The sequence below is a fragment of the Ovis aries genome, chromosome 8 (assembly GCF_016772045.2).
Source record: "Ovis aries strain OAR_USU_Benz2616 breed Rambouillet chromosome 8, ARS-UI_Ramb_v3.0, whole genome shotgun sequence".
Classification (NCBI taxonomy): domain Eukaryota; kingdom Metazoa; phylum Chordata; class Mammalia; order Artiodactyla; family Bovidae; genus Ovis; species Ovis aries.
Window position 1 is genome coordinate 89,881,141 of NC_056061.1, and position 24,601 is coordinate 89,905,741.

The window sequence follows — 24,601 nt, forward strand, 5'->3', positions numbered from 1 at the left end:
CCACGGGCTTTTTGTTTTGCTTTGTTTTTAATGGCCTTTTTAGGGGGAGGAGGGATGCGGACTGTGAAAAACACGCTTGGCAAAGGATTCCTTTCGGGGAGGAATCCTTTGGGGAGGAGTTAGTTTGGAATATACAGCACAGGGTATTTTTATTCGTATAACAGCACTCAGAAATTCCAAGCTGATTTCAGTTATCGGAGTATTTATGGACAAAGCAACTTTTACTTTGATAAACAAAACTAATGAGACAGTTTAAATAACATCTTCAAGGCTTCACCACCCTTACACCACACGTCAAGTCCTGTAAAATGTCTGTGCCCTGAATGGACGGCAGGAGCATGCTCGCTTGGTTAGACCCGGTTGGCACCTGCCGCCAGGCCGTCTCAGGTTGGCCGCTCGCTGCCTCTGCAGCCACGCTGCCCGGCAGGGAGCCCCGTCCTGAGCTGCGGTCCTGCTCCTGCGTCAGGCTTTCCCTGTCCTTCTTGGCCTTCTTTCTTCTTCCCCTTCCTTTCTCGTTTGTTCTCTTTCTCTTTGCCTTCTTCTTTCTCTTTCTTCTTTCTCTCTCTTTCTCTTTCTCTCTCTCTCTTTCTCCCTCTTCTTTCTCTTTCTCTCTCTTCTTTCTCTTTCTTCTTTCTCTTTCTTTCTCTTTCTCTCTCTTCTTTCTCTTTCTTCTTTCTCTCTCTTTCTCTTTCTCTCTCTCTTTCTCTTTCTCTCTCTTCTTTCTCTTTCTCTCTTCTTTCTCTTTCTTTCTCTCTTCTTTTTCTTTCTCTTTCTCTCTTTCTCTTTCATTTCATTTTCTCTATCTCTGTTTCTTCCCCCCTTTCTCTTTCTTTTTCTTTCCTTTTGTCTCACTCTTTCTCTCTCTGTGTCTGTCTTTTGCTTTCTCTTTCTTCTCCTTTTCTTTCCATTTTTCTTTTTCTTTCTTTCTTCTGTTTTTGTAGGATTTTAGAGACAGCATTAATTTCCCACCTGGCAGGGCGCTGGGCACCCAGGAGCTGGAATGCTCATGATTTGCTCTGGGATTCCTGATGTGGGTCCCAGTAACTCTGCCCCCCTACAGAGATCTGAACCCAGGCCATCCATTTCCAGAGACGGCTGCTTAACTGGAGGCTCCGGTGTGTCCGGGGAGGGTCACAGGCAGTGAGCAGTCTGGAGGGGCCTGGCCACACACCCCTGCCCTGCTGGACAAGGACGTGCTAGGGGACAGTCACCACCTGCCCCACCGGCGCTGTTGCAGGGTTTGATGTCTGACGTTCGGGGTTCACGGAAAGGGCAGGAGCCTGAGTGGGAGGGCGGGGTGGGCACAGAGGGGCAGGGGAGTAGGGAAAAGCGGGGGTCCAGGGGAAGGGCGGCGGGTCTCCTCGGGAGGCAGCTGCTCCCCAGGGAGGAGCCGCGCCCCGGACAGGGTCCAGCCGGGGGCGGGGCTGGGGCGGGACTGCACAGCGGGACTGCACCCAGCCCCACCCCTACCCGCTGCGATGCTTGCTAACCAGAGCGCCGTCTGTCTGGGTGACGGACAGGAGCCAGTGGAGGGAGGCCCGGTCTGCGGGGCTGCGGGTAACTGCCCTGGGGCGGAGTCTGCACAGACCCCACCTTCTGCCCGAGGCCGCCCTGCCCCCTCCTCAGGCCGAGTGTCCCGATGTCAGTGGTCCGGGCGCAGGGTGGGGGGCCGGGCGGCTCCCCCTGGATGCAGCTCTGCAGAACTCACACTTATACAAGCAGCCCCCCGCCCTGGCCCAGAGGCAGGGAGAGCTGGGGGGCCCCGAGCCCACCAAAGCGCCCCATCCTCTGGGGCTCCAAGGCACCGGTTCTGTTCGTGGAGCCGAGTCTTCAGCCTCCGCTGGGCCTTTCCTCATCTCCACCAGTTAGAACATGGAGGGCCCCAACTCCATCCCCTGGGGCCCTGTTTCCCTGCTAGCAAAGCCACACACAGAGTTTTAAAGCTTTATTGAACTATAGCTGTTTACTTTTTTTTTTTTTGGTTTGCAATGTTGTGTTAATTTCTGCTGTACCACAGAGAGACTCTCACACACGCGTCTATGTATATATGTAGACTTTATTTTGTGTTAATTTCTGCTGTACCACAAAGAGACTCTCACACACACACATGTCTATGTATATATGTAGACTTTATTTTGCGTACTGTTCCACCCTGGTTTATCACAGGGTATTATGAATACAGTTCCCTGTACTCTACAGTAGCGTCTCATTACTCACCCATCCTATACGTGCCAGTTTGCATAGCTAATCCCATCTCCGAGCCACCCTCCCCACCTCGTCCCTCGTAGCAACCACGAGCCTGCTCTGTGCGTCTGTCTGTGTTTGTAGACGCGGAATCGAGATCTTGTTTCCACTTCGGTCCCCTCCCAGCGTGAGCTCGCCCTCCTGCAACAGGGGCTGCGCCAGGCCAGCCTGACCGGGAGTCGGCAGCCTTGGTTTGTTGGGGGCCCCAGCCCAGAGTCTGAGGCTCAGGACCGCCACGAGACCCCGGGCACATGGCCGCGCCCCTCTGGGAGCACTGTAGGTCCTGTGGGGAAGACAGCGCATCAGAGCTGGGAGAAGGCTCCCAGTCCAGGGGTGGGCGGGGCCCGCTACCTGGGGCGGGCGTGGAGAACGCAGCCCAGCCGAGTGGCTTGCCCATCTCGCAGCAGGGGAAAACCAGCCTTGGGATGGAGAGCCGTGGTGACCGATGACCGAGATGAGCCACTGATTCACGGCACCCACACCCCTCCATCCACCCGGTACTTCCCGTTTCCTGATGTGTGAGGTCATGCGTTTCCTTTTTTCTTTTAAAGCCAGTTTGAGTCAGAGTTTCTGTCCTTATATCTGAAGGCACCACCTATTTCCTTTCATGGGTAAAACCATGAACCCACAGCCTAGAGCCTAGAAGCTAGAGTGCTACAGCCTGAAGGGCTCAGGGGTCCACCTCCCCCGTCCCTCCCGGGGTGGGGACTCAGACAGCCAGACCCCTTCTCCAGGCTCTGTGCCTCCTGCCTCTCCCCGTGGATGGAAAATCCACAGACAGCTGCCTCAGCCCAGTGTTTTTCTTACTTAGAGTGTCTTTCTTAAGAACTCAGTGCATTGAAATGTTATTTCTTAGGCCTATTGAAATATTAAGTGTCTGATTTTGTCTCCATGGATTTTGACTTTAGGAGCTATAAACAAGGATTTGTGAATAGCAACACAGTACATCTTACTTATCCTTAGAAATATTCCCAGACTGCAGTGATAGTCAAAACATTGCAAACACTCAGAAGGAAGGAGTAAAAAAATCACATGTAAAGAAACAGATTAAAATCACCTCAGGGCTTCCCTGGTGGTCCAGTGGCTAAGAATCTGCTTTGCAACGCGAGGGACCCCTGGTCCGGGAAGATCCCACGTGCCGAAGAACAACTAAGTCCATGCGTCCCAACTACTGAGCGCGCTGCCGCAGGAAGAGCCCCAGAGTGGGGAGCCCAGCGGCCCCCTCACGCCCCGCAGCTGGAGAAAGACCGCAGGCAGCGAGGAGGCCCGGCACAGCCAAAGTCAGATAAATAACCTCTTAAAAAAAGATTACCTTAGATTTCTACTGTGCAGCCCTCTGTGCCAGCATATAAGGAAGCCACGTATTTTTAAAAACCCTTAGAAGGAAGACAAAACGTGGCCCTCACACCGCGACGTCAGTCAAGCTTGGATTCCTATGTAAAGGCGGGGTTGCATGCTTAAATCACATTCTTGTCCTTTGTTCAAAAAAGATAATTTAATTAAAAGCAACAGGAGCCATGTCAAATTCACAAGAACTTACAGAGCATACACCTTCCTGGAAAATTTTACTTGAAAATATGTTTCAGCCGCTGAAATAAGAAGGGAAACTTAGCTCAAGGAAGGGAAGGTCATCCATGGAAACTCTGACCAAGGCCCTTGAGACCAGTTTGGAAAAGAACGAAACTTCTACATCTGCCAAGTTCCCCCCAAAATCTACAAAATATAAACGGGACATCAAAAGCTACTGGGAACAGAACACCCAGATTAAATGAACAGAAGCCAAGAAGTTGGGGGCAGGAAGGAAAATAAAGGGTCCCCCATGGGGTTGCAAACAGTAGGACACGGCTGAGCGATTTCACTTTCATGCATTGGAGAAGGAAATGGCAACCCCCTCCAGTGTTCTTGCTTGGAGAATCCCAGGGACGAGAGCCTGGTGGGCTGCCGTCTATGGGGCTACACAGAGTTAGACACGACTGAAGTGACTTAGCAGTAGCAGCAGCAGCAGCAACAAAGCCTTTCTCCATCACCCTCCACACACACTCATGCACACACGTGTGCACACAAAGCCCACCTTGCACGCCATTTCAGACATATAAATTATTCTGAAATCATAAATATAACTCACTAGTATATTACAAAAAATGCGACTTTTTCAAACACCAAAAACGGTGACAGCAAAGAGGCTAAGTCGATTTATATGGATTGTATTGAGGTTATAAGATAAATGAATAAAACACAGAAACTTAAAAAAAAAAAAGTGACCGCAGCCATGCAATCAGAAGATGCTCCTTGAAAGGAAAGCTATGGGAAACCTAGAGAGCAGAGACATCACTTTGCTGACAGAAGTCTGTGTACTCAAAGCTGTGGTTTTCCCTGCAGTCACGTATGTATGTGAGAGCTGGACCATAAAGAAGGCTGCGCACCAAAGAACTGATGCTTTCGAGCTGTGTTGGAGAAGACTCTTGAGAGTCCCTTGAACTGCAAGGTGATTAAACCAGTGAATCCTAAAGGAAATCAGGCCTGAAAATTCATTGAAAGGACTGATGCTGAAGCTCCAATTCTTTGGCCACCTGATGCGAAGAGCAGACTCATTTGAAAAGACCCTGATGCTGGGAAAGACTGAGGGCAGGAGGAGAAGGGGACGACAGAGGATGAGATGGTTGGATGGCATCACCGACTCAATGGACATGAGTTTGAATAAGCTCCGGGAGACGGTGAAGGACAGGGAGGCCTGGTGTACTTCCTTTGGGGTCCAAAGCATCAGACACCTTAGTGGCTGAACCACAACAGCTATGGGAACCAGAGAACATATCATATTCGTGCTTTACAATCCTCAGACTTTCACACGTCCCATAATTTCAGCCATATTTTCTTACCACATGTAGCATCGCTATCCTTTATTTTTCCTTCAGTTGACTCACTGTTTAATTTAGAAACATGGTATTGCTGGCCGGCAGGCGGCCTGGAGCACAGGCTCCTGCCCCGGCAGGCGCCCTTGGGAGCACCTGCTGAACTTCAGGCAGATGTTTCTGTCCTTCCCAGCCAAGCCCATCTGCACCTTTTTCTGGACGCGTTTCATGGCCCAGCTCTACGAGGAGATTAAACCAGAGCGTCCAGCAGCTGCCCTGCAGCTCGGGAAGAGCCTACACTTCCCTTCCATCCCCTGGGTGCAGGACAGCAGGCTGTGTCCCGGATGTGGTTAGGGGGCTTCTCCAAAGTGTCCCGGGCTCAGGAAGGGGGAGAGGGATGGCGAAACGCAGGCTTCAGAGAGGTCGTTGACTTGACGCCACAGCTCACCAGGGTCAGAGCTGGGAGTTAGACCCAGGCCCGTGTGACCCCAAAGCCAGCGCTCTTTACATCAGTGAGCGAAAACCATGTGAGAGAGGGGAGCCCTGGGCATCAGTAACTCTGATCTCTGAACTCTGACCCAGAGGAAGGTGTGCCAATGCCTGGGCTCTGGGCACTCCCTCCTCACCCGCTCATTCATTCCCTTGTGATGGGCATGGGGGGATAAAGCGAGGTGCGTGGTGTCACACGCCCCACTTTAAGAGCTCAGGATGAGCTGAGAATATAAGACAGACGTCTGTCAAGGTCCAGAGGCTGATGGGGAAGCAAGAGAGCAAGTGCCAGCCTCCTGGAGGGGGCAGGGCACCAAGGCTGGCTCATTAAAGCCTGGGCCCGGGGCCTCGCCAAGAACGTCTGTTTCCGGTGTGAGAACTGGCGACAAAGGAAGTCCTCAAGGGCAGAACGCTGAGGCACCGTCTGTGAATCCTCGAAAGACTTCTCATGTTAATAAACTCCCCCATCAGAAAAACATACACACAGGCTGACTGCCCTGGTGGGGCGGGTGCTGGGAGGGTGCAGGAACCCCGGGGGCAGAGCTGAAGGCCCTGGGGGCTGGCAGGAGGGTCTGATGGGTTTCGTGGGGAGGACGGGGGCCTGAAGGCAGGACCAGGCCCCTTTCCTCCTCGTGTTCCCAGTGGCCAGCAAGGCGCTGGGCCCCGGGAGGCTGCTGGATTGTCCTTCAGGTAAAGGCGCTGCCCGTGTGCAGGTGGAAACACGCCCGGCGAGCCCTGCAGGGATGAAGCAGCCACATCCGCAGAACGTCGGGTGTGAATACAGACCCTTTGACACCTGTGCTCCAAATAAGGAGGCTTCCTGGGACGAGCCCTTGACATCTGCTGATAAGATGGCTGCACTGGTACGAGAAACCGTATTTTCAAAAGACAGTGTCTTCTGGATTAAAGGGGAGGGAAACTCTGGACCTCTGCTAGGTTACCCGAAACATGGCTGGGTGGGAGTTGGACGGCCAGTGATTCCCAGCGTTTCTGGAAGGTTCCTGGAGGGCACAGGTCAGCGGGGCCTGGGAGGGTGTGTGCTCCTGACAGGGTTTGTCCTGGGGCCGCAGGCCTGGCCGGAGGAGGAGGAGGAATACCTGCTGGAAAGACAAGGAAGAAGGTGGCCAGGAGCGCAGAGGCCACATCACGATGAGCGGAGTCCTCAGCATGCAGCAAACCAGCCCTTCCTGTCGGCCGGGTGTCGTCATGGGTGACTTAAGGCTCTGAAGCGGCCTCACTGGTCGACTCACTCGCAACAACTCATCAGAGGCAGAGCGAGGACGCAGTGACCTCACTCCAGTTTCAGTCCTGCTTCTGTGTGTCCGTCCTGCTGAAATAGTGCTCGCGAGCCCTGAGAGCCTCCCTCTGGTTTTTAATCTGTTTTCAATTTTAAAGAAGCTACTTCACAACAGTGTGACGGCTTTTGCCGTACGTCAGCGTGAGTCAGCCGTGGGCAGACACGTGTCCCCTGCATCCTGAGCCCGCTGCCCCTTGCCTCCCCACCCCGCCTCCCTGGCTCACGCCTGGTGCTCTGCGTCTTGGTCCCGCTCAGGCATCCCACCCTCTCCTCCCACTGAGCCCCAAAGTCTGATCTTTACATCTGTGTCTCCACTGCCCTGTCTGTAGGATCGTCAGAACCATCTCTCTGGAGTCCATATATAATTTTAACTTAAAAAAATTTTTTTAAACTTCTTATTCATTTTTTTCTCCCCCCACTTTCCCCCCTTTTTTTCTTTTTACCCTCATTCTGTCCTAATATGGTTCTTTATTACTCTCTTAATTTTTATTTTTTATAGCCCTGAGATTCTTAACAGTGCCAGGGCTTCACAAATACTAGGTTGGAATCGCGGCGGGGCGGGGGTCTGTGCTCCCAGACGACACACAGAACACACCCCTGCCTCCTTCCCCAGGGGCCGGGATGCCCCTGGGCCCCTCACGTCTAAAGTGCGGCTCAAGCTCTGGCCCCGGTCACTCAGGTCAGGGGCCCTCCAGGTGGGATTCAGTGACGCCAGAGGCAGATTAAGAGCCTCTTTCTCTGTCCTTCAAAGAAAAGCTGTTAAAGAATCACTCACAGAAATAAATTCTGACCATCTAGGATCCGCATAAAACTACGGAAGGAAAGTGGAGCTCTAGACGGTTGGTTGCGATTGTGCGTCACGTCAGATTTGAGGCCGGGAGCGTTGCTCTGACCGTCCATGGTGGTCACTACGACGGCGACATTATGCACCAGGAGCAAAAACAGGCTGGCCCCACCAAAACTAAGCTGAATGGTTGCGTTTCCACGTGCAAGCTGAATAGTAGTCACCGAGTCTAGATCATTGAAATTTCTCAGTGAGAGATGGAATACTCGATCTAATAAACGCTTTACAAAATTAAATGTTTAGAGTTGTCACAAGTGGTGTGCCCCTCTGGATTCTCCAAAAGTAGTCATTAATCAAAGCTCGGGGCAACGAGAGGGGGTGACGGCTGCTTGGCAGAGAATCTGTTCCGGGGGCAGGGCTCGGAGCAGGAGGACTGATACGGACGCCCCTTCCAGCCACGTGGACAGAAAATGACGGTGGCGGGGAAGATGGGAGGACTGTGAGTCCCTGGATCTGGATGCTGAAGGTGGGGTCACTTCCCAAGGACTGGGTGTTGGGGGGGTGGGGGGACGAGGCAAGGCGGCATGGGGGCTGCTCACCACATCGCACCTGTGAAGGAAAGAGAGAAGCAGCGGAGAGGGGGAACTCACACGCAAAGCACGGCGGCTGCACCTCCGCTCAAAACCCACTTCCTACTCTGAGCAATAGGAGAAGTGTTTCAACAATAAATTCTGTGAAATTCGGCTAACAATAAAGAGAACCAGGAATGACAGAAACGAATTCCCGAATGAAATGAGTCAGCAGAAGCACAGAGACAAATCGAGGCCGGCGATTCACGGTGAGAGGGGAGGAGGGCTGGGCCGAAACTGCCAAGCAGCAGGTGGCACGGCCCGCAGCTAGCTGATTCCACGGAGGGAAAGCTGCTCCCCTTTCACGGAGACGCTCACACAGTGAGAACAAAGGTCCACCGAGCCAGGAAAAAATGCCATGCTTGTGGGTTTACAAATGGCCAGAGAGGGCAGTTCCTTATGGTTAGACCTAATTAGATGTAGTGAAATCACTCAGTCGTGTCCAGTTCTTTGCAACCCCATGGCCCACCAGGCTCCTCTGTCCATGGGATTCTCCAGGCAAGAACACTGGAGTGGGTGGCCGTTTCCTTCTCCAGGGGATCGTCCTGATCCAGGGATCGAGTCTGAGTCTCCCACATTTCAGGCAGATTCTCAGATTCAGTCTGAGCCTCCAGGGAAGCCCAGTTAGATGCGTCAAAAGTGAAAGTGTTAGTCACTCAGTCGTGTCCTGCTCTTTGGGACCCCGCGGACTGTAGATTTCCAGGCTCCTGTCCATGGGATTCTCCAGGCAGGAACACTGGAGTGGGTGGCCGATTCCTTCTCCAGGGGATCTTCCTCACCCAGGGACTGGACCCGGGTCTCCTGCTTGGCAGGTGGATTCTTTACCACTGAGCTCCCCGGGAAGCCCTTTAGCATCCTCATAAAGGCAATTGTTATCTCTAAAAGACGAGAAGAGAAGGCCTATCACTTCCACGGTCCCAGCCAGACTGCCCACATGCTCACCCAGGGCTTCTTCAGGGTCAGGGTGCCCGTCGTCTGTGGACCTGTGAGGCCCCTGCTCCATCTTGTTTCAGACATAGAACCTTGTCATCCCCATCCAATTAAAGTCATCTGAGAAGGGACCACAGGGTCAAAACTGTCCTCTGTTAAGGAGAAGGTGGTCATTATTCCAGAGGGCTAGTGATCCGTGAAAAGGAAGCCAGACTAGATTACAGTGTTTAGAACAAAACAAAACGGAAAAAGGCCTTGGGTCAAGTAAAGATTCGCCCACAGCCCCTGAGGCTCGGGAGCCCTTGAGGCCTCCTCTCCCCTTTGCCTTCACTGAGCTGCTCCGAGCAGGAAACGCCCACAGACCCCTGACTCACGCAGGCTCCGGGGACACCAGGGAGAAGGGGGCAGCTCACTGGGCAGACAGCCAGGCAGTCCAGGTGGCAGGTCAGCCTGTCACGCACACTGGGCAGAGCCCAGAAGCACAGGGGAGGGGGCGGGGGGGAAGAAAGGGGACGCAGCAGAGCAAACAAGGAGGCACCGGCTCTGTGTCTCACACGGTCGAGAACTCACACCAGGCACCCACTACCCTGAATCCAATAGCAACTCTTCTCCTCCTCCTTTGGGCCTCAGAACGCCTACTACTTGGAAGCAGAAATGTGTACGCTTCCCAGCTCTGGCTCTAAGGATGGCCATCCTTGCTTCAGGGATGAGAAGTTGTTGGGTGGGGCTTCCAGAAAAGCTATGTAAAGGTGACTGAGTCAGCTAGATGGAACGTAGATGTGATGGCTACAGCCACAGCAGACATTTTGCAACCATGAGGAAACTTGGAGCAGAAAGACAGCAGAGGCCCAGATCCCCAGTATGGGAGAAGGCAGGTGAAAGAAACCAGGCCTGGACAGCCTACCTCCAGATTTACAGGAAAGAAAAGTAAATCATTACTAGTTGAATTCTCTCTTATATTAAATATATGTTTTCTGCTACATGTGACGGAACCTAATCCTTAATGATACAACTAAAAAATCGTTATTAAAAAGTCAGCTATTTATTTCCCTAAATCCTGCAACATTTACACTTTGTGCTAAATAATTTATCCCTGAGTTATACACGTGTGTATTATTTATTAACCGACTGCATGATGGAGGACCCCCGTCTTACTGCAGGACCATAAGCTCTGTGCCTGGAGAGGAATGGTTTCCACAGCCCGCTGGGGGCTTGGAGCCCCCTGGGCCAGCTGGAAGGGTCACCGCGGCCTCCCGTCTCTTCTTCTCATTCACGGGGAGCGTGCAGAGGGCTGGGAAAGGGAGTTTTGCTTCTACTCTTCAGCCAGTGATGCTGGTGATGATTCCACGGGGGATGAGGAGACCAAGGTTCAGAAGGATGAAGTCGCTGTCCGGTGGTGAAGCAGGCAGATGGCAGAGTCGGCGCAGCCCGCTGGGCAGCCCAGCCCCTGGGACTCTGGCCCCTGCCCCCCCTGACCGGGCAGCTTTGCTCTGAGAACTGTGATGGATGGGCTTTGCATGAGAGGACAGGAGAGTTCAAATCACTTCCATTTCACCCTTCGTGTTTGATCTTTGGTGGACATGTTGCCATGGGGACCCCAAGGGCAGCGCTTGATCCAGGATGAGCAGGAAGCTGGTGCGTGCCCCTCATGGCTCAGAAAACGGCCCCAGGAGGGATAGGGGTGTGTCTGCTGTCCCCGGCCCGCCCCCCACCCCTGGCACAGAATAGTGGGCTTATCCAACCTCCCCACCCACACAGGTGAGCTGAGGCCCCAAGTCTTGGGGGTTCTGGGGTTTCCCCTCCCTGTCTCCTCAGGAGGTCATGACGAGAGCCGAACCCTTCTCCGCCGCCTCCCCGCAGCCCGCTTTTCCAAACCCCTCGCGGCTCTCGGTCCACCTCCGCCTGGGCTCCTGCCTCCGCCTGCCGCCCCGGCTGTGCTGCGGACTCGGGACCAGCCCCCACCCGGCCCCCTGGGGACCTCCCCACAGAGCAGCGAGGCCCGCGTCCTCATGGAGAGCTGCCTGCATCCCGGGAGGGCACCACCGGGCACTCGCTGCTCGGGACTCTGTGGTTCCCGCGTGGTTTGGCTCTGACCCCAGAACATGCTTCTTTTACAATTATTATAATAATTATAATAATAATTATTATTATCATTGGCTATATGAATTTCCAGGGTGGCTAATTTTCTGCCAAGTTTGAGTTTAACCACAGCTCTGGGAGCAGCAGCCGACCCGTCCTCTCCGGCGTCCTCTGTGATCACTGGCATCGACATTCCGGCTTCAAGGGCTCAGCCTCGGGGGCTCTGTCCCCCAGGACCACGTGCCTCAGGCCTGCCTGTGCCAGTTTACAAAACAGAAAGGCAGGGTCCTTGCAAAACAGAACCACAGAGTCCCGAGCAGCGAGTGCCCGGCGGTGCCCTCCTGGGGTGCACGCAGCCCTCCACGAGGACGCGGGCCTCGCCGCTCTATGGGGAAGTCCCTGGGGGAGCTGGGTGGGGGCTATTGCTGACCCAGAAGGGTTCTTTTAGGACACAAAGGAAAAGGACTAAAACGAGAGAAACCCTTTAAAAGCAAGAGCAACGCCTGTAATGATTTCGGTGGGTTGGATTTTGCCTGTTTCTAGGAAGGCCGTGTCCCCACAGTGGGTCAAGAGTCCAGCTGGCATCATGCCCCCCCTCAGCATTTTCTGGAACCAGAACACCCCTCTCCCACGGGAAAGGGTTGCAGTTTGAATGAGGCTGAACCCACTCCCCGCACAACCACCTCCAGGGGCTCAGTGCTCCGGCCACCTGGTGGGTTCAGGGCTGGGCGTGGCTGCCTCCTGCAGCCCTAGGAAAGCAAAGGCCTCTCCTCTCCAGAAGGGTGAGAAGCAGATGTTTACAGAATAAAGCAATAACCAGAGAAGCCACGCCTGCCTCATCCCCTGGGGTGAAGTTGCCTGGTAAATACGATCGCCCCGATAAAGCTGAATTTCTGGGTGAAGGAGGGAGAACACACCTATGCTGGAAAGTTATTCTTTCTTTATCCGAAGTTCAGCTGGAACCGGGGGTCCTGGGGCAGCTTGGTTTTGCTTTTTGCTGAGTCTGCGCTTGTGCTCCGGGTCCACCTGTGCCTGAAGCCCAGCTTGTCCTCGCCTTCCCAGCATGCAGCTGGGTGTCTCTGCTCACAAAGGGGTGCTCCTGGGCCTGCCTCTGTGGAGCTCACTCTCCTACATGAGACAGACACAGCGAAAGAGGAAGTTATCCCGGGGTCCACAAGCATCAGCCCGAAAGGAGGAGGAGGAGCGATGCGCTCAGTATTGCTGTCCCTGAACATGGAGACTCCCCGGGGCTCTCCCAGAAGCCGGCGGTGTTGAGTGGAACACAGCAACGTGCGCCCGTGGGGTAGAATCGAGTCCTGAGGGACCCACGGGACGGGGTCTGCACGGCTCTGGGGAGTGCTTCTGAGGTCTGCTGACGAGTGGCGGGTGCCAGCACGTAGCAGCTGAGAGCCATCCAGGGTTAGTCTCGCTCTCTGGGCTGCGGTCCTGAGTTCGGCCTGCTGGACGGCGCCTCCCTCACTCGCAGGCGGCGGATGCGGGCTGTCGGCCGCTCGGTCCTCGCTTCTCCGACCCGGGACCTGGGTGTCTCAGGTCTGCGTCTACAAGGGAATCTTTCAGCTGAGGCAGCAGAATCCACAGACCCCTCAAGGCGCAGCCTCTAGGTCGTGTGGTACCTGCTGATCACAGCAAGTCACAGACTGGTGCGTGTTGCTCCAAGTATGTGATTCAAAAATAAAAGCCTATTGGAAAACTAAACAACAAATTATCTGTGGTCAGACTCATCAGCCTTTGCTTTCACTGTCTCCGTTGTGTCTTGCTTACTTGGGAGGGCCTTATCTATTCCTGAAAACTGAAATACACTCAGTCATTTTCATTCATTAGTTTCAAGATCTTTATAACGTTCAAGTTTTTTATCTGAACATTATTTTTGTAAATACTGTGAACTGAAATGTAACTTTTCCCCCCAATAGACGAATGATTGTCCCAATACCACCTATTAAATAATCTGCAATTTTTCGTACTAGTTCGAAGTGAATCTCGACTCTCCATTCTGGGCCATTAAAATGCTTCCTTCACTCCTGCCTCACCGCACTGATTTACATAACCTCATCCTGGGTTGTAACACCTGAGAGGGCAGGTTTTCCCTCTCAGTTCTTTTTTATTTGGTTATTCTTGCCACATAGATGCACATTGTTAAGTCTTTGGTTTTGCTGTTCTTAAACGTCTATCCAACAAAAACACAACCCAGTCCTCTCTTACCCCAGTAATTTACCTTCAACCTGCATATTCTGTACAACGAGCAGTTTCTGTAAAGTGTTTTCAAATCCATGATCACGTTTGATTTTTCGTTTTCACAAATGGGACGACACGCAGAGAGGCTGCCAGCCAGACGACGCGATGGCAGGGGGACCAGGCGCTCAGGTCTGGGGTCTGGCCTGCGGGTCAGCTCGGCTGGGCTCTGCCTCCTCGGCCTGTTCAGCGAACTGCTCCCCAGCCTCCCGCCGCCTCCGTTTGGTAAGCCGCACGTCACCGCAGGCTCGGCGTTCTCTAGGCAGGAGTCCCTGGCTCAGGACGGAGGCCCTGCACCCGTGTTCTGCATCATCTGGGCTCCTCCATGGCGCATGGTTGAGCTCTGGGCACAGGACACGAGCTGAGCCCGGTTGGAGCCCGTGAGGCCGGGGCGTGGGCAGGCACACCCTCCCTGCCCGCTTGGCTCAGGGTCGCGTTGCTGGCTACTCAGCCCATGCTGAAAGCTGCTCAAGCGTCTAAAATCTGTCTGTCTCAATAGGAAGTGCACAGGGGAGCCCGGGGTGACTGGCAGGGCAAATTGGAGCCTGCGCGCCAGTTCTCTCCCCATTTGCAAATAAATCAGTAAGACGCCCAGAGCAGCCGGCGGCTTCACTAATCCAGCCTCACAAAGAGAGACCCTCATCTTAGAACAGAAGTGGGACATTCCAGATTTCACAGCTGTTTGTTTGGCTAGAATTCACCCTGAATTTAAAAGAAGAAAAGGAAATCCTGGCTGAAGAATGAGGATTTTACAGGACAATACCTTTCCAATTGTGGCAAGACAGGCACTATTATTAAGCTGATGATATCAAAAGCCCAGATATTATTTAAGGCTGGCACGAGTGTTTGGCCTAGGGCAGTTCCTTTTTAGGGAGACGGAGAGAGGAAAATCAGGCTTTGTCCTTTTATAATTTCAGTGTTTTGATCATTTCTCTATGAAAATGTCCAGAACACGTTTATAAAATGGAGACTGACAACAAGCCAACCTTGCACTGGGGCTGTGATGAGGCTCAGAAATGCCCGCGTCCGTGGCGGCTCTGGGGCTGGTGACCAGGCTGTGGGGCTGGGAGGGGCAAGCAGCACAGAAACCAGTCCTTTGTTTCCTTCTCTGTGTCTTCCTTGAGGTCTTCTTTCAAGGAAGGAACGAAACAGAAAACATTCAGGACGTGTCTCACACGTTAGGTCATGAAAAGCTCACCCATTTGGTGGATGGTTCCCCAGCACCCGTGTCACGGAAGCAGCCGTGGGCTCTGAAGACACAGCGCTTCCTGGGAGATGGTGGATGGTCGGGAGGACCGGCCGGACGGGCACACTGTCCCCGGACCCCGTGGTCCCTGCCCGCTCTGGGTCCTCCTTCCACTGGGCCCTGCTCTCCCATCAGAACTAAAGACGCAGCTCTTCAGAGAGGCCTGCGCCGCCAGGCCCTTGGGTCCGTCCACCCTAGACCCCGAGCAGCTCTGGGGCTGATCATGCCTCCTCCAGGTCTTCATCTGGAGCTGGAGTTCACCTGGCGGGCAGTCCTGGACGGTGCTCCAGGATGTGCACTGCACAAATGCCAGTACCCCTTAGCACTCAGTGCCACGAGCTCTCAGGGCTCTTCATCCCACTCTAACACTGCCACCGGCCCGCTCGGACCCAGAGTTTCACCTGCACGAGCTCACTCCACACTCAGTCAGCATGCAGGTGCCTTCCGCAGATGGGGAAGCTGAGGTTGGGGTGCGAAGTGCCGTATGTCTTTGGAAAATAGTCACTGGAAGGACTGTAGTTGAAGCTGAAGCTCCAGTACTTTGGCCACCTGATATGAAGAACTGACTCATTGGAAAAGACCCTGATGCTGGGAAAGATTGAGGGCAGGAGGAGAAGGGGATGACAGAGGATGAAATGGTTGGATGGCATCATTGACTCGATGGACGTGAGTTTGAGTAAGCTGCGGGAGTTGGTGATGGACAGGGAGGCCTGGCGTGCTGCAGTCCATGGGGTCACAAGAGTCGGACACGACTGAGCGGCGGAACTGAACTGATGGAAAACGTGCCTGCGCGTGTTCACGCGTGTGCCCACTGCAGCTTTTGGGCTGTCCAGTGCCACCCTTTCTGGAAACCCCCCTGTCTCCAGGTTGCCCTGTTGTCCACGTGGCTCTGTGCATCCACTCCCCACCTGGAGAGGGGCACGCAAGGCCTCGTAGGGTCCACAGGGAGACGGTTCTCCCCGCTGGCACCCCTGCCCTGGGTGGCCCTGTCCCCCCACCTTCCCCGAGGAGTTAGCCTGCCTGGAAGCACAACCGACGCAGAAGCCAGGGATGCGAGTGGACAGAGCCCCCACCCCTGCCTGAGCTGGCGGGAGCTGACTGCTGTGACTGGCAGCTGAAGCCTGGTGAGCAGGGCCGCGCTGGGCACCACTGGTCTGGTGAGGAACGGGATGGGATCTGAGCTCCTTTATTGCACCCGGTTATCCCAGGTCCCCCCTGTGCTGGGGATGCTGGTCATCACCCCTCCTCGCCCTGGACCCCATCACCCAACAAACTACACGTGATCAGCTGAGTTCTTCTCCATCAGACTCTCTAAAGTCACCTGCCTCGCCCCAGATGGGACACTTAGGGACACTGAGTGAGCCACTCCAGCCAGGGCAGCCCAGGGTGGGCAGGGCTGGGGAGGGCGCAGGTTCCAGCTTGAGCAGCGTGGCCTGAGTGCAGGGCTGAGGGTCTCCCTGCGGGTCCTGCTCAGCCCCGCTGGGCCCTCACCTGCGGCCCTCTCGCAGCGGTCCCGGGCAGCCCGCTCCACCCCCTGCCCCGTCCCTGCCCACCTGGCCTCCTCTTTCCAGAGAGTGACGTTCTACTCATTCAGTCGTGTCCAACTCCTGCGAGCCCATGGACTGCCGCCCTCCAGGCTCCTCTGTCCCTGGGATTTTCCAGGCAAGAGTCCTGGAGTGGGTCGCCACGCCCTTCTCCAGGGGATCTTCCTGACGCCAGGATCGAACCAGGGCCTCCTGAATTGCAAACAGATCCTTAACCTTCTGAGCCACAGGGAAGCCACCTCTTCCCAGAGCCATCATTCATTCAGGTGCTGATAAATCTTCAATCAGTGTCTCCAGCCCGATCTCTTCACTGAGCTTCGAACCACATACAGGGTCCCCAGCTGCCCCTCCCGTCACTTGGTCCAAGTGGTTTCAAGTCCAACATGGTCAGAACTGTGCCTGTCACCTTCCCAGATGCCAGCCTGCCCCCGCCCCAACCCCGGTTGGCTCTGCCGAGTCAAGCGTCCAGTTGTTGGAGCTGGAAGACGTCAGGACTCACCCCTTCCCCCCTACACCCAAGCTCAGCAGTGCCACACCTGGACACAAGCCAGCTTCACGTCGCCGCTCACACTATGGCCTGGAGAACGGTACCCACTGTCTCTCAAGGGCTGCCCCGCCGCCATCATAAGAGCCCCCAAGGGTCCTGTGAGTGGGGAGCCTGGGGGAGAATTCTGCATGAGGGTGCCCAGGACGGTTTCCTGGGAGCAACTCCAGCCGCCCGCAGGACAGAGCCAGAGCCGGAAAGGAACCCTGTTCCTCGGGGCCTCCCAGGCCTTTGACCCCAAGCCCAGCGGCGTTTGATCCTCTGCCTCGGGGGCAGGACGCCTCCCTCCTGAGGGCGGCGTGAGGCTGCTGGCCCGTCCCAAGCAGAGCTGCCCTTGCTGACTCACTGGGGCCCCTGCCCTCCTCTAGTGTTTGGACAAGCGTGGGCTTTCTGACCAAATGTTTTATTTTAAACAATGGCCTAAATTCATCCCTCGGAGACTGACATTCGACCTACTGTTCCCCGCCTTTGAACTCTGCGTGTGCTTGGACCCGGGTAGGACATTGTGCAACTTCCTGCAGGGCCGTGCCCCCGGCGGGGAGGGGCCGGGCCCCCACCGCCACACACCCCACCTCCTCCAGCCCGTCCCCTGAACTCCCGGTGCCCCTCGGCGGCTCAGGTTTAATTACAGTGTTTTCAAAGACGGCTTGCCCAGTCAGCCTCCGACGGCGGGGTCTGAGTGTCAGTTCCACGGTGCCGAGGGCGTGGCGGCCGCGGCTGCAGCCTGGGGGTGGGGAGTTCCCGGATGCCCTGGCTGTTGGGCAGGAGACCCCCGATGCCCCAGCTCTCAGGGGGCGGGGACAGACGGGCAGCACACTCTCCCACCCTACAGAGAGGCTTCTGGTCTGCTGCACAAGGCTCTCTCGAGCCAGCACCCGCCCTGCGTCCCGGGAGGGGCTGGACCGAGACAGCCCCCACCCTGGGCTGAGCTGCAGGCGGGGGTGACCCTGGGCCTCCCGGCGCTGGGCTGGCTTCATGGGCTGTAATCAGAGTCGCGCAGCTCCGTCTGCTCTCTCAGTCCTGCCCTTGCTTTAATCAGTGCCCGCTGGGTATCTGACACCGTGTAGAGTGACCCACCCGCAAGGCCCAGAAAGCTCCCGCGGGGAGGTGGCTCAGCTAGGTAGGACTGAGCTTCAGGCCAGTGCTGGGGACCGGCCCTCCCCCGGTGCTGAGGCAGCCTGGTCCCGGGGTCTCCAGGGCTGCAGAATCCTCATGGCAGCTCCACTGCTGCAGCAGGCCATTCTACAGATGGACAAACCGAGGCTTTAAAAAGTTAAGTCACTTGGTCTGGGTTACACAGAGAGAAGAGGGGACAACAAGGACTCTGGAGCCTCGCTCCTGACTCGGTGCCTGGTTGGCTGACAAGCTGGGAGCTGCTGGGGTCACTGGGGGTGGCCAGCTGGCCCGTGGGCTCCTGTGGAGGAAAAGCTGCCCTGCACCCGCTGCTCATGCAGATGTCTGTGCCCCCCACCCCACCCCCGCCTCCGCCAGCGGCTGCCCAACCCAAGCCTGGCCCCCCGCCTCCGCCAGCCGCTGCCCAACCCGAGCCTGGCCCGCTGCTGCTCGGTGTGCTGGCCCCACCCACGGCCCCTGCCCGCCCAGCCAGGGGACATGTGTCCTCAGGCCTTTTGTGGAAGCTCTGTCTCAGGGGCCCTGGTCACAAAGCACCGCAGGCAGAAGCAGCGCTTCCGGGGGGGGGGGGGGGGGGGGCGTGGTCCTCACACAGTGGGGGGGGGCTCCACAGGGCCTTGGAGCTGGGGTGGGGGCTGGGGTGGGGTGGGATGGGGTGGGGGGAGGGGTGGGGGAGGGGTGGGGGAAGGGGTGGGGTGGGATGGGATGGGGGAGGGGGTGGGGGAGGGGTGGGGAAGGGGTGGGGTGGGATGGGATGGGGGATGGGGTGGGGGGAGGACACAGCTCTGCAGGGACTGCGGGAGCAGCCCAGCCTGCAGACACAAGCCAGTGTGGACGGGCAGTGACCAGTCCAGGCCTTCTCACCTGGGAGGCAGCGCCAGACCCCTGCACGCAGCTTCAGAGCAGGCCTGTGGCCGGCCAGGAAGCTGCCCTCTGTATCGCCCTCTCTGGGCCCACTCACCGGGGCTCGGGGTCGGCCCCGCGGCCTTGATGGGGGCAGTCACCTGGGCCCTGGTTGTCCCCACCGACCTGTGTCTCCTGCGGCCCTGCCCACCCCCGGGAGCTGCACGCCCCCCTCCTGGGAGGGGAAGGGTCCCCGGAGGCCCTTGGAGTCTGCTTCCCTGAGTGTGTCACCCCAGTCACTTTGGGACCCGGCCCCAAAACAAACCCCCGTTCAAGGAGCTGGACCCGGCGGCTCAGTCTTGAGCCCAGGCCGGCCCTGCCTCCCCCTCAGCAGCTCAGGCGCGTGGCCCTCACACTCACCACTGCCCTCTGTCCTCCGGGGGCGCATCCTTTCACTCCTCACTCGTCTGTAGACACCGCCCGAAATGCCCCTCTTTGAGCTCTAGGACATTCTGCGCCCCCAGGTTACAGCAGCGCTCCCCGCAGGGCAGGTCTGTGTCTCCCTTCCTGAGCCAGGCAGTGCCCACCGGCGCTCACCCAGCACCCGGATGCACGCTGAGAACCCACCTGCCCCCAGCAAGGGTCGCGCCATGACCTGTGAGATGCCCCCTCCCGAGGGGGGCGTGAACCCATCTCCTCCTCTAGCCAAGTGAGGAGCCCGGAAGCCGCCCCGGGCAGTGATGTCCTGTCAGCCAGGCTCCCCTCCCACGGGGACACCCCTTCTGTTTGGAGGGGTTGGAGTACAGGGTCCACCCCTTCCTCTTCACTATGCTAATCAGCACAGTTGATTTAGTTGGGATTTACATGTATCGTTGGAGTTAATAAAGCGATAGTGATTCTTGTTTTCATGTAGACAAACGGAACTCTGAATACATTTTTCAGGTAAGTTGCTCTCAGGAGATCTCTGGCCTGGGGGCGGGTTGCTGAGGACCTGAGCTCTGCGGGCTCCCCAGGCTGGCTGCCACGCTGAGTAGCCACCAGGCCTGGCGGGGCTGCCCGACCCAGGGCATCTGTGCCCAAGCCTCCGGAGTCACCGGGCCTGGGCCCCCAGACACCCTGCCGGCATCCGCTGCTCAGTGCAGGCGAGCCCTGCGGGGAGGCGGACCCTGGAGGAGAGTGGGACTGGAGAGCCGGCTGGGAGCTGAGAACCAGCACGAAGAGGGCACCACGATCCGCTTCACCGCTGAGAAACGTCCCGGGGAGCCACGAGCGGAAAGGCAGTGAGGTTCCCTAGAGCAGAGCGACTCCAGCCTAATGGTGAACATTCCTGTTATTGATGAGGATGGTGGGCAGCTGCTTTGGAGTCCAAAGGCCCTGAACTTGAACCTGGGCTCTGAGGACAAAGGACACTCCGTGGCTAGCAGCTGTCAAGGTTTCGTGTGTCACTGCTCTGCGTATGTGTCCCACATGTGGGGGCCCCCAGACCAGGACCCATGAACCTCTGGGAAGCCACAGACAGTGGCAGGGACTCACCCTCGGTCCCCTGAATCACCCACAACGAACCCCGCATCTCCAGGTGAGGGTGCTGAGCGTCAGCCCCTCCTGGGTCCGCGGCAGCTGTAAGTGACCAGCTGTCTCTGGGGACATCCCAAAGCCGCCAAGGTCCAGGGACAGGTTTCCTCGCGCCCACAAAGCCTCCGGGTGCGAATCAGGGTGTGCGTGCTCACATGCCTGTTTTTGTGGACAGGCTCCGCCGCTTTCCGCAAACCCTGACCTCATCCTACCCTGGAGGGAGCCAGCAGGGAGGCCGCCAGCTGTTCTCAGTGGGACTCCCTGCCCCCAGACTATAGCGTGGCGCTCCTGGCAGGTGTGGGGTGTCGTGCTCATTGCCCCACATTCTACGCATCTGGACAGTTGCGTTACATCATCAACTCTCGCTCCGCAATCAGCTTTTATCTGGGGCGAGCACTGTGCAAAGGCAGATGCTTGTGTCGTGGGGTCAGATGCAGGAGGCAGGCACGGCCGGATCCTTTCAGTGAATCCAGACAGATGACTCTCACAGATAAACCAAAGCGCAGAGAAGCCCTGCTGCCTGCTGGGGTCACGTGGCAGGCCCCGGGTCGGGCATCTGAAATCTCTCAGACCCCAGAGATTACCAGCTTTGGGATAGAGAGATAGCAGCCCAGCCTTCTAATTTCAGAGATGAGGGCCAGAAATGCCCCACCCACAGAACGATGAGGTCGGGGCTGAGACGGAAACCCCCAGGCCGGTCTCCCCGTCCTGGGCCCGGCTGCCTGCCTGCAGGTTAGGATGTGGCCTCAGAGGGAATTCCAGGCATTCCACCCGCCTCCTTATCAGAGGGCTTGTCAGGCTCCAGTTATCTCTTTTTTCAGTATCAGTGATGGAAGTCTTCCGTGACCCCTGTCTTTCATTGGTCGGCAAAGAATCCCAAAGGGGTGTGGGAAGACTGAAGACAAGAGGACCGGGCTGGAACCTGAGGCCTTTATCTCCCTTCAAACCCGTAACATGAGCAGACTTATTTGAATCGTATATGATAACAATAGAATATAGTAAAACCTCCTATTCTGTTTGTTTTTTTAGAATACAGTAAAATCTTAGGGGCTTTCCTAGTGGCTCAGATGGTGAACAATCGGCCTGCAATGCAGGAGATGCAGAGACATGAGTTCGATCCCTGAGTTGGGAAGATCCCCTGGTGAAGGGAATGGTAACCCACTCCAGGATTCTTGCCTGGAGAATCCCGTGGACAGAGGAGCCTGGGGGGCTTCAGTCCATGGAGTCACAAAGAGTTGGACATGACTGAGCGGCTAACATGAACTAGTAAAATCTTACATAATACGTGAGTATATTAACTAACATACGTACATATTTTTAAAATATTTTCATATATTTAAATCCTAAAGACCACGAGCCCTCAGGGTAGTGGTCTACCAGAGTCGTTGAATGTGTAAGTCAGCTCGCCCCCTCCGGGAAGAGATGACTGATTCAAAGTATAGTAATCAGCCAGACCTGCAGAGAGAACTCGGCATTTGCCCCAGAGATCAGAGCTCCACCCGGCCCCGGCCTCACCTGCCTGCGGACCCGGGATAGGCCGCCCCCTGCTCGTCGCCTCGGGGCCCCGTCTGCGGGAGGGAGGCTGGACTCGGGCCCCAGGCAGGGCACCTCCCCCATAGGCCTGCTGGTCCGCCAGTGCTTTTAGGTGGTGAAATTCCGTCTAAAAACTTAAACATTTGGCTTCTCTCTTCTGTTTGACTCTGCGACCCCCATGGACTGTAGCCTGTCAGGGACCTCTGTCCACGGGATTCTCCAAGCAAGAATATGGGAGTGGGTAGCCATTCCCTTCTCCAGGGCATCAACCCAACCTGGGGGCTAAACCCAGCTCTCCTGTATCACAAGCAGCTCTTTTGCCCTCTGAGCCCCAGGGAAGCCCACGGTAAAGAAAGGGGGCGCTCAGTACACAGGGGCAGCGACGCAAGCCAGGAGGGCCGGCGCTCGGCCCGGCGTTCCTCCAGGCCTTTTCTCTGCCGAGTCCCAACAGTGACACCCACCCGGGGCCAGACGGGGCGGGCATGTCAGAGCGGTCCCCGGAGCACGCTCTCCGCTGACAGGGGCAGCCCTGACCCCCACGTCTGTCTCGGCCCAGCCACGCCCCTCCCGCTTCTGGGGCCATGCCTCGTTCTGGGTGCTGTGGTTCTCGGGGATTGTTCTGAGTGGGGTGGTTTTGAGGGCTGGTCACAGTCCGGTGCTTTGGGGACAGCAAGTGTGCCCAGGCCAGCTCCTCTTTCACAATCGGCCTAGACACGTGGGCTTGGGAAGATGCCTGAGCCGCTGTAAGTAGACGGTTTATCAGATGACACCTCGCTGTTGGAATATTTTAATGATTGGATTTTACATGACCTGTGCTCTGGGTTTTTTTTTTTTAAGTAAAGAGCAATTTTAAGATGATCCTTACGAAATTCTATATGGGAAAAAACCAATAGCTATCTGTGTACGTTTCTTTCCCTGGACAGTCCTCCCCCAGAAAAGGTCTTAACTCCTTTGGACATGACTGTGCAGACTTCAGCTTTTCGGGAGCTCAGCCTTCAGTGTTCGTGTTTACTAACCGCCAAGCACACGGAGAGCTTGTGGGGGGTGAGGCTTCTCCAGTGGGCGGAGCGGGCAGGGGAGGCGCGTCTGCTCCGTCCTGGGGTTGCTCTGCCCGCCTTTGTCTGGATGGCTTCACGAGCATATTGACTGCAGAGGGTGGAGTGGTGAGAAATCTGAGGCTAATTTGGCGTTTTGGTGCTTGGCCTGAAGCAAATGAATGTTCTCCAGTCGGATGCATTATTGATGGGCTGCTTGTAAATTTTTAAACAAAATAAATAATGTATTTAGAACAGTGTCAGTTTATGTCTGTTTACCAGCGGGGTGGTTTAAATGTTGAACTCAGCGTAAAAATATTCTTTTTGAATTAACAGTGTTTCCGTAAAGAGACAACAACCAAGTCTTACTTTTAAACCTTCTTTTTGTGCATGTGTTACTGGGTTGACTAGTGTCTGTGCTGTGGAAGAAGGAAGGGGGAGGAGGGCAGGAGAGAAGAAAGGAAGGGGGAGATGGAAGAAAGGAAAAGAAAGAAGAGGGAGCTGGAGGAGGAGGGGGTCGACGAGCAGAGAGGGGAGAGACAGGTGATCGTGGTGGTTATTCTGTTCCTGTACTCGGACTTGGTGGCGGGTTCACGTGTGTGTGTGTGTGTGTGCATGCCTGTGTGCCTGTGTGTGCATGTGAGTGTGTGCGAGCATGTGTGTATGCACATGCATGCAGTGTGTGTTCACACACATGTGTGCTTGTGTGCATGAGCGTGCGTGCACACGTGTGTTCACACATGTGTGTATGCGTGTGTGTGCACACGTGTGTTCTTGCGTGTGCGTGTGCATGCATGTGAGAGTATGCGTGTGAGTGTGCACGTGTGTGCATTTGAGTGTGCACGCGTGTGTGAATGAGACTGGGAGGGAAAAGGAGTGAGTGTGAAAGAGGGGTGTGACTCTGTCCAGGGAAAAGCCCCCTGTGGTCGGGCAGAGGATGTCCTGCACCTGTGCGCCCCACGACCCCAACCCCAGGAAAGCCCACGTCTCCACGTGGCTTCCGCTCTTCAGAGCCCCCGAATCTTGGGAACCTGCCTCACATGGGCGGCAAGCCCTCAGCAGTTATGCTCTGTGCTTGCTGATGTTGCTTAATTCTATTCACTGCCCACTGGCCCAGACGGAAGCGAAGCAGGAGGCTCTGCAGCCCACCTGCTCCTGGCGCCTTCCGGGAGTGTCTTCCCCAAAGCTCCACAGCCCTGGGGCCCCAGGCCTGAGAGTCCCCAGCCTGGGACTGAGACTGGGGCTTCCACAGGAGGGGGCCCCAGGGATTCCAAAGTCAAAGCACCCTGGGCGGCGAGGAGCCCTCAGACTGGCCAGGCCTCCTCCAATGCTGGGGCTTGCGCGGCCGGGCTGCGTCAGGCTCTGAGCATCGTGTTGCCCTTTGTCCGCGTCCCTCAGAGGCGATACCGAGCCTCCTGGAGCAGAAGCTGCTCATCAGTCCCCACGGTGGAGGGCCGGCCCCACAAGGAACGGGGCAGAACAGCGCTGCGGGGGGGTGAGAGGGGAGCGGAGTCAGCCCTGGGGCCCCTGAGGGCCTCGGGACCAGCCCTCAGCCGCCGCCCCCTTGGAGACACGATCAGGCTCAGAGCAGGGAGGAGACTGC

General features: G+C 56.3%; 1 long non-coding RNA gene across 7 annotated transcripts; it reads right to left on the minus strand.

The window, feature by feature from the left end:
• Positions 1 to 2,114: 2,114 nt before the first annotated feature.
• Positions 2,115 to 17,250, minus strand: LOC114116220 (uncharacterized). Of its 7 annotated transcripts, none has more exons than XR_009601574.1 (4): positions 16,878 to 17,250; positions 16,351 to 16,533; positions 12,219 to 15,385; positions 10,246 to 11,556 (listed from the first exon to the last, which is right to left on the minus strand). It is a non-coding gene; the product is annotated as an uncharacterized LOC114116220 (long non-coding RNA). The 7 variants fall into 7 exon arrangements; XR_003590225.3 differs by having other exon boundaries at positions 12,219 to 14,677; positions 15,199 to 15,385; positions 16,351 to 17,250; XR_006060707.2 differs by having other exon boundaries at positions 12,219 to 14,680; positions 15,199 to 15,385; positions 16,351 to 17,250.
• Positions 17,251 to 24,601: the final 7,351 nt, after the last annotated feature.